Below are 8,495 nucleotides of genomic sequence, written 5' to 3'. Positions count from 1 at the left end.
CTAACATGAAATTAAATTATTCATTTCAATTTAGAATAATCTGATCTAAATTAATTTAATTTCATTCATTTTTTATCTCGAGCCGTAAACCGGGTGAGATTGATATCCGGGGTGACTTTGATAGGAGCAGTTCTCTACGGAATCGGTCTTTTTTCTTTAATTTTATTTTTTGTATTTTTTAATCCGACTTAAACTTTTTTGGTGCCTTCGGTATGCCCAAAGAAGCCATTTTGCATCATTAGTTTGTCCATATAATTTTCCATACAAATTTGGCAGCTGTCCATACAAAAATGATGTATGAAAATTCAAAAATCTGTATCTTTTGAAGGAATTTTTTGATCGATTTGGTGTCTTGGGCAAAGTTGTAGGTATGGATACGGACTACACCGGAAAAAAATAATACACGGTAAAAAAAATTGGTGATTTATTTATTTCACTTTTTATCGCTAAAACTTGATTTGCAAAAAAACACAATTTTTATTTTTTTTTTATTTTTTGATATGTTTTAGAGGACATAAAATGCCAACTTTTCAGAAATTTCCAGGTTGTGCAAAAAATCATTGACCGAGTTATGAATTTTTTAACAATATTTTCAAAATTTTCAAATCAAGACTAACATTTTAAAAGGGCGTAATATTGAATGTTAGGCCTTTTTGAAATGTTAGTTTTGATTTGAAAATTTTGAAAATATTGTTTTTGAAAAGATCGGAAAATTTCACAAATGTTTCATATTTTAACATTGAAAATCGAACCATTAGTTGCTGAGATATCGACATTGAAAAATGGTGGGCTGTTTGGGTGAGACATAGAAAACATCAATTTTCCTGTTTTTAAACCTTTGCATTGCAATATCTCAGCAACTAAAGGTCGTATCAACAAAGTCCGAAGAAGCAAAATATAGATAATTCTCAGCTTTTCAAAAATATTTTTTTCAAAAGTGGGCAAACATGTGCACTTATTTAAAAAAATGAAAAACTGCGACTATTTTCAAAAAAGTCACTTAAATATGGCTACAACTTGAAAACGGTGCACTTTATCAAAATTTCACTAAAGTACTTTTTGATTGCAAATTTGATTTTACATCGAAAATAGAAGTTGAAAAAATTTTGCGACCAAAATTTCGATTTTTTGAAAAAATCATGATTGATTAAAAAATTCATAACTCGGTCAATGATTTTTGGCACAACCTGGAAATTTCTGAAAAGTTGGCTTTTTATGTCCTCTAAAACATATCAAAAAATAAAAAAAATTAAAAATAGTGTTTTTTTGCAAATCAAGTTTTAGTGATAAAAAGTTAAATATAAAATGACCAAATTTTTTATTACCGTGTATCATTTTTTTTTCAGTGTAGTCCGTATCCATACCTACAACTTTGCCGAAGACACCGAATCGATCAAAAATTCCTTCAAAAGATAAAGATTTTTTAATTTTAATACATCATTTTTGTATGGACAGCTGCCAAATTTGTATGGAAAATTATATGGACAAACTAATGATGCAAAATGGCTTCTTTGGGCATACCGATGGCACCGAAAAAGTTTCAGCCGGATTAAAAAATACAAAAAAAATCGAATGACCGAAATCTCAGGGAATTGCTCATAGGGGTAATTTTCTACCAACTCACACGAAATCGGGAAAAGTTGCCCCGACCCCTCTTCGATTTGCGTGAAACTTCGTCCTATGGGGTAACTTTTGTCCCTGATCACGAATCCGAGATCAGTTTTTTGATACCTCGTGACGGAGGGGCGGTACGACCCCTTCCATTTTTGAACATGCGAAAAAAGAGGTGTTTTTCAAAAATTTGCAGCCTGAAATGGTGATGAGATAGAAATTTGGTGTCAAAGAGACTTTTATGTAAAATTAGACGCCCGATTTGATGGCGTGCTCAAAATTACGGAAAAACGTATTTTTCATCAAAAAAAAAAACACTAAAAAAGTTTTAAAAACAAAAATTTTGATATATAAACATAAGGGGTTTGCTTACAAACATCACAATTTATCGCGATTTTACGAAAAAGAGTTTTAAAAAAGTTGCTTTTTACGTTTCTCTTTGTTTCGTCGTCCGTGTCTGTCGCGGGTGACCATGAAAGGCCATGATAAACGACGACCAATTTTTTTCAAATCTTTTTTTCGTAAAATCGCGATAACTCGTGATGTTTATAAGCAAACCCCTTATGTTTATATATCAAAATTTTTGTAATTGTCTGCTCTACAACTTTGTAGAACATTGTTACACGCTAAAAAAAACCCTGCAAAGTTATAAAAAACACTAAATTTTAAAATGAAAAAATAAGTTCTAAATGAAAAAATGACCCTTCTGGGTCAATGTAGATTCGAAAAGTACATTAAATTTCCCATAAAATGACATGTTCCAAAATTTTTGACAGTCGAGTAACGGAAAATGGCAGAGTTTTTAAAACTTTTTTAGTGTTTGATTCGATGAAAAATACGTTTTTTTCGGAATTTTGAGTACGCCATCAAATCGAGCGTCCAATTTTACATAAAAGTCCCTTTGACACCAAATTTCTATCTCATCACCCTTTCAGGCTGCAAATTTTTGAAAACACCTCTTTTTTCGCATGTTCAAAAATCGAAGGGGTCGTACCGCCCCTCCATCACGAGCTATCAAAAAACGGACCTCAGATTCGTGATCAGGGACAAAAGTTATCCCTTAGGATCGAAGAGGGGTCAGGGCAACTGCTGTGTGAGTTTGTGGAGAATTACCCTTATCACAAAAATAAAATGATCTTTTGTTGTATTTTATAATTTATCACAAATAATGTTGTATGAATTATACAAATAAGTTCTGCCAAAATCGAATCAATTTTCTTTTTTCCATTTAGAATAATCTGATATTAATTAATTTAAATTTCATTTATTTTTTTTCTCAAGCCGTAAACCGAGTGAGATTGATATCCGGGGTGACTTTAAAAGAACCATGATTTGTTAAGAAAAACGGAATTGGCAAAGAAGTGTGCAAAAACCTTATGAAGTAGTTATGAACAAATTTCAAAAGTTTTAAAAGTTAGTTTTAAGGCCGTTGCAAATATTTTTCTAAGTTTTTTTCAATCCCCCCCCCTCCCACCCCTCCTCCTCTCTTTCAAAACTGGTCTTAGAAATCAAGAGGTAAAACATATTTTTTTCGAATATCTTAAAAAATTTAATGGAAATAGAAGTCTTATCAACTGAATTGAATTTAAATGCATTTTCTGAATTGATAAGTCCTATGATAATATTTTTCACAGTTGTCCCACGGCTCTGTGACTAAAACTTTTAATAAAATGTGTACCAGCCTAATAATATTTTGCATGTTTGGACTAGTTTAAACATATTTTTAATTTTTATGAAATTTTTATGTACAGCACCGCAATAACATTTATTACTCGCAAAAAAGGAATTTCGTCAGTATTTAAAATATATGGAAACTGGTAATAGTCATGAGACATAAACGGCCTAACTGTATTTTTGAAAAGATTGATAAATAATATGATTTGAATACTCTCAAAGTGTCAAGTTTAACTCAATGAAAATTAGTTGGAATCGGAAAACGGGTGGAATTATTTGATTCTTTGGACAATTTTAAACAAAAAACAATAAAAATCAGTTTCAAAGTTATAAGTTTTATGCACAGTTATTCTTTGTTTTAAGTCTTATTAAAATATAATTCAAAAAATCATTAGATTTATAGGAATTTTCAGTAGAACAAGTTTCTAAGTAAATTTGAAATTATTGATTTATGCTATAAAATTTGTTTTCGAAGTATCATAAATTGATATATTCACGAAAATTGTTTTGTATCTTTTGTATCGATTGTATCTTTTATATTTTGTTTATCTTTTGTATCTTTTGTACCTTTTGCATCTTTTGTATCTTTTGTATCTTTTCTATCTATGGAATTTTTATTTTTTTGTTTTTATTTTTCGTATTTTTGTTATACTTTTCAGCACTTAAATGAGGGTTTTAAAATTGAATTTTTCTGTCCTATTTTTTTTTTTTGATATAAGAAATAGGCCATTTCATCACTTTAATTGCAAAAAATAACACTCAATGTTTTAAGATTGAGATAAAACGAATAAATTTCAAAATGTCTAGCTGAATAACGCAAGTTTATTTAAAGTCTCTTTCGTTTTCAATTGATTCACCAACAACCAATATTTCATGGGAGACGAAACAACTCCGTTTCGATTGATTTATGGTTCAGAGGCGATGCTCCCGTTCGCATGGCTGTGCAAACTCACGTGCACGAAACGGTGCAGCCTTTCGTCCGCGTAAACATGAATGGCATTTTGTTTCACCTCACACCGCCCCCACCCCCCTCTTCCTCCCACTTTATAGGTGGGCGCTCGCACAAATGGCAGCAATTATGATCGAACCGTTTTGTTCAAACACCCTTTTCACAACAACAAAGTGTGGCCATCGCCGCACTAAATTCGATGCTTTCAACACGCGATCATCGCGAGCACGACGAGTACGCTCGTTCATTGATCCAGTTCAAATATGGTGGAAATGGAGAAAAAAGCTGTAAATGGACACACTACATGTTGGGAAATTGATTCATAAAATCAAATGTATTCCACCCCACTTGGTTGCTACTGGAGATGTTGTTGAGCTCGGATGCTGCAACAAACATGCACTTCCTCTCCGGAGAAATGCATTTTGCGAAACGGACAAGGCATTGACATCATCGTATTTACACTGAAGTAGCTTTGCTTTCATTCATGCTTGTTGACAACGATATTTGCAGCAGCAGCAGCAGCAGCAACTGGTACTTAATGGAGCGACTAATTTGAAACGCGATGACATCAAAAGGAAGGGAATGCAAGGTGTCGTTTTGGGAAAAAAACAAGAGTAGAAAACTACATAAATTAACGAGACAGGAAACATGTCCGTTTTATGACGAGAGAAATGCTGCTCATACTATACTCACTCATACTTTGTATTGAATGTTTGTTGACTCAATCAACAATCGATAATCGATGATATCTTTGTTGTTGTTCTATTGTTCGTTTATGTAATTATTATTTTCATCTTTTATTCTGTTCATTTATGATTTTGTTGTTCTGTTGTTCTGTTTTTCGTTCAATTTTAAAGTGATGGTAAAGCACCTTCTCCGATGATAACATATTTCCCACAAGTTTATGCAAATTGATCGTGTGAACACGTCGTCTTCAAGTCTGGCGTTAAATCGCGCAACGATCGCATCGATACTAGTTTTCCCAGGCAAATTACCCGGCTAAACTAGACCATCGAGGTGCTTCCTGCCCCCGGTGGACAGCAGCAGCTCATTAACATAGTCCATCACGCTCCACGACATTATGTCAAACGGCCATCAGGTGTGATGATCTCGTTGTACGCGCTAAAAATTTGCAATCTCTCGCTCGCGCCGTAGTCGTAATCGTCGTTATCAGACCCAGGTCGGACTCGGCCAGCCAGTCGCGCAACCAGGACCCGGCGCGATTATCCAATAGAGTGGCTTTTACATAAAACTTGCCGCGGCCACCTCCGCCTCCTCCCCATCGATCTAATCTGGCCGTGGTTCCGCGCCATTTCCCCGTCTAATGGAAGCTAAATAAAAGCACCTCGTGCAGATCATGAGCCTTGTTTTGTGCTGCCGACGCGCCGACGCTGCACCGATGGGAAAATTACTGCATCATGATCGTGAAGACCTAGACGGGGGAGATGTCATCGAACGTGGATCAGGGTGGCGGCGGGCCGGCAGAACCAGAAGATATCTTTGGCAGAGTTCAGAGTTAGTAATGCCACGGAAAAAATATTTGCCTCTTAAGTAGAGATGGGCAAAAAAAGAGCGAGCCGCTCAAAGAGCCGGTTCACTGAAAAGAGCGAATGAACCGTGGCTCACAAAAAAAGAACCGCGGTTCTTTTTTAATCTCCGGTCTTTTGAAAGAACCGTTTCAACATGGCTTGATTTTTGTTATAAATATAATTTATTAAATTTCAAAAAAAATAGTTTGAAATTTGTTTTTGAGAATTTCAAATGCAATTTCAAATAATTCAATAATTATAAAAATTAATCCAAAATTTCTGATTTTCTAAACAAAATAAATAAAAACTTTTCATTGTACAACTGATTGTACATTAAAGTATTACCGGAATACAAATTTGAGCATTTCAAATTGCCTAGTTTGTAAAATATAACCAAAAATCTACTGAATAGTGTAGAGATTTGGAAAAAAAATAAATCCTATTGTCCAATTAAACCTTAGCGTTTATAGACTTTATCGATTAAATCAGAAGCTTGGTCGTGCTTATGTCGAACCATTACTCGTCCAAGGCTCATCTTTACCGTATCAACATGAGTGATACAAACTTATGCGACTGTGGGCAGGGTTATCAGGACATCGACCATCTCGTATGGGCGTGTCCAGATCACCAGGCTCACAGAATTAAGTTGAAAGATACCCTCAGGGCCCGAGGAAGACCACCAGAAATCCCGATGCGAGACGCGTTATCTCAACTAGACCTTGATGTTCTCTATCCGATCTATCAGTTCCTCGTAGATTCCAAAATATCCATTTAGTTTTCTTCCAGTTAGTTTTCCTTCAGTTAGTTTTCCTTCAGTTAGTATAACTCGCCTTCACACAAAGCCGTCGTTTCTGGATTGCACCGGAAGCAAAGCAAGAACGCCCCAGCAGCTGGACACCGAGTTGCGGCTGAGGACACAAGCAAAGGCCAGTAGAGCCAACCATGACCCCTACACAATCCCCCTTCCCATCCCACGCCTTGTCTTTAACATCAATCCCTTCCCTACTAACCCCGAGTAGGCCGCGGGTAATCGGCTCCCCTCCCACTAACATTTACACACAAGATCCTCTGTAATTATTAAGTCAAATGTAATTACAAAAGCCGACTCGGTCCTAACCAGGTCCCAGTATCGAAAAGGACCTAATAAAAATAATTTTATGAAAAAAAAAAAAAAAAAAGCTTGGTCGTGCGAGCTGTCCGTTGTGGTCAAGGTGCATAGAAAATTATTGTATGCCAGATATTAAAGTGATATCATGTAAATTTTATCGTACTTTTTTAATGTTTTTTTTTTTTTTTAAGGGGATTAATGACCGATTCTTCGGCTCCTTTTAAAAAAAATCCCAAGTTTTTTTCAGCGTTTTGGCTGTAATTGCAAAATTAAAGAAGAAACCCCCCAATGTTTTTACATATTTGGAAAGATAATTGATTTTCCTACAAAGAAATGGTATGTAGAATAAACAATATTGTACCTGTGCTTCCCCAGAAATGAAAATGTAGCGTGACGGGACAACATCGTAAAACTGGACTTTCAAAAGGCACACTACAAAAATCGCTACAGTTTTGCCAGTTTAATTTTTAAAAACTTTTGCTCTTCTACACATTATCACAAATTAAAAAACGAATCTTTTGCTCCCTGAACTGAACGAATTGGTTGAAATTTGAGATTTTGCCAGCCATTTCTTTCCGTGACGGGACAACAAAGGAGCAGATTGTTGTAAAAACTCCTCTCCCATTCGATGGCTTGCAGACAATATTTGGCCAATATTTTTGGTGTTGAAGATAAGAAAACGCATTTAATAAACATTGCAATTTTTGAATCATAATAAAAATGATTTTTTTCATTTAAAAAAACGTATTGAAAATTGAAAAAAGTTACTTTTTGGTGTAGCTTCGCTAAGAATCGGTCGGTTCTTTATGAACTTATTTACGGTCATATTTAAATGTTTTTACACAGTTGTTCTTTTTCTTCACCATTTACAACTGATTGGATTTCGCAAAATTGAAATCACGTTTAACGCAGATCGCGGCCATCAAGAAACAAATCCAGATTTGATATAAATTACATAAGACTAAACATAATTAAAATAACACACAAAACAACGATTTTTTCAAACAATGTCTTTGATAGGTTTAGAATTGTCAAACGAAATAGCTCAAAGCTAACTCGAACCCTGTACACACACGAAGCTTAACATAAACAAATCTGACAACTTCCAATTAAGTATAAAAATTCATTAAAAGCCTTAAAAAAACTAAAAAAAAAACTTTGAATAGATAGATTTTGATTTGAAAATCTGCGTTGAAAACTTTGAAACGTTGGTGCAATTTTGACAGTTTGAGCGAAAACGGCGACAGAGCTCGCACCAAACATATCAGAATGTAGAAAAGAGTTCACAGAATATTTTCTCCAAATAAAATATCAGCATTAGTTCAATCCTTGGAGAAATAAACGGAATTTTTAAAATTAATATCAATTTTTCCAGCATCCTGGATTTAAGTCTGGATGCCACTCAATTACTCGAATGTATAGGTCCGCGTAGAAATCTTGACATAGAGACCACCAAGACCTATGGTTTTCAAGGGCATCTTCTCGTTTACAGTTTTTTTTTATCAAATAATTTATAAAAAACCAATTTGAAATAACTTATAAAACCACACGATTCTTTAAAAAAAATCTTTTCATCAAAATGAAAAAAAAAAGAGCGAAAGAGCCGTTCAAAAGAGCGGCTCTT

Source organism: Culex pipiens, chromosome 1, assembly GCF_016801865.2.
Source record: "Culex pipiens pallens isolate TS chromosome 1, TS_CPP_V2, whole genome shotgun sequence".
NCBI classification, from domain to species: Eukaryota; Metazoa; Arthropoda; class Insecta; order Diptera; family Culicidae; genus Culex; species Culex pipiens.
Note: the sequence above shows the minus strand (reverse complement) of the source record.